Here is a 1647-nt window from a genome sequence, read left to right on the forward strand (position 1 = left end):
ACTCCTCACTTGCATATTGGACAGCTCCCCTTCTGTCACCTGTTCTGGCACTCTGAAGCAGTCCATGAAATTAACACAAGTGTTTCCCATATAATGAGCTTTTCTTCTTCTTCTATTTAATGTTTCATCCAGTTTGCTTCCCCCATCCCCCCACCCCCACCTCTCTGTGCTACCTCTAGCGTCATAGCCTCCTGTCCTGTACCTTAACACAGCACGAATGCAGCGTACACAATCAGGATTACGTCTGAGCCTGAGCAAACAGTTGCATCTCTTAACATTAGCCTCCTTTATTACTTCCTGTTTTAAAATACGTGTACAGTAAGTGCATCCTCTCTCAGTCCTGCAGCAGATCATCATTCAGATATGCATTAATTTACTGAAATGTGGTTTTCCCTCTGGTTTCATGAGCAGGAATCTACAAACCAACACTGGGCCACCGGCTCCAAGTGTATCAGATGTGTTAGTTTCAGATGCTGCCACTGCTACCAGCATTCACATTAAAGTCAATCATCTCAGTTCCAACGCGGCGACAGCTCACATGCTCTCAAAGTCGAGCTATCACATCTTACAGTACGGCGATAACACACACGCAACTGCTGCCCAGTGACAGCCGCACACACCATTATACAACACTTCTAAGAGGCTTTCTGGCCTACAGTTTGTTTTATTGCTAACCTGTGTGGCAGCTTCTAAAGCAGCCCTATAGGTGACTCCTGAGCAGACTGCCCACATATGGAGTCTGAATTTGTTCAAATAAATATACATTTTGGACTGAAAATGAATAAAATTCCAAATAAAACAGGAATTGCACACCACCGTCAACTTTAAAACTCAATTTGAGATATGTCCCGTCACTAGTATCTCATGGTGGAGCTTGTAATGTAGTTCAGTTTGAACCCCTGCTTGATCAGCTGTGTTTACATGTGTAAATGAACCTAACGGATTAGGTTGGACGAGTTTGCACTTCATTTTACAGAATATGTGATAGTTTATACTCCACTATTTTCTCTTTCTCCTTGTGGCTGTTTTTTCCCAGTGTCCCACAAGCCCCAAAGAGGGCTCTTATCTCAGGAGAGGCCGTGTGGCTGGATTGCTGAGTCACCTTTTGCGGGAGGCTGCCCTTATCTCCTAAGAAACACAGCATTCAGTTGGTTGCAAAAGGAGGAACTTTGGGCAGGAGCAATGCGGCCTGCTGTGTCTTCATGGCCATAATATGGATTGCAGCAATGCTCACTGACTTCCTCATAGCCTCACAGTGCTGCTTTTTTTCTTCTGTAAGGTCCGTTTTAACGCATGACATGCAAAGGTGTGAACACGCTGCAGGATGGGTTAACTCCAGAAGTCGCGCAAAGGGAAGGCTGGGACGGAAAATGTGACTCAGCGCTACTGGCGACCTCGAAGATGTCGGTTCATGGCTGTGATCGCCTGCGATAAGAGATGCTGTCCCGTTCAGTGACAAAGCAGCTTCACTTCAGCCGAAATTTTAGAGAAGTACCAACAGAAGTGGGATCAATATTCAGATCTTCCCTCTAATGCCTGACTTGTTCAATTCTTACTGGTCGTTTGGAAATGCTCTCAAACTTCAAGGTTTTATAAGGTTATTATAACTCTGTAGCATCGAAAATGACACATGCGACATGCATGGAG

This window comes from Haplochromis burtoni, unplaced genomic scaffold (assembly GCF_018398535.1).
Source record: "Haplochromis burtoni strain Fernald_Lab_line unplaced genomic scaffold, NCSU_Asbu1 Contig_96, whole genome shotgun sequence".
Classification (NCBI taxonomy): Eukaryota; Metazoa; Chordata; class Actinopteri; order Cichliformes; family Cichlidae; genus Haplochromis; species Haplochromis burtoni.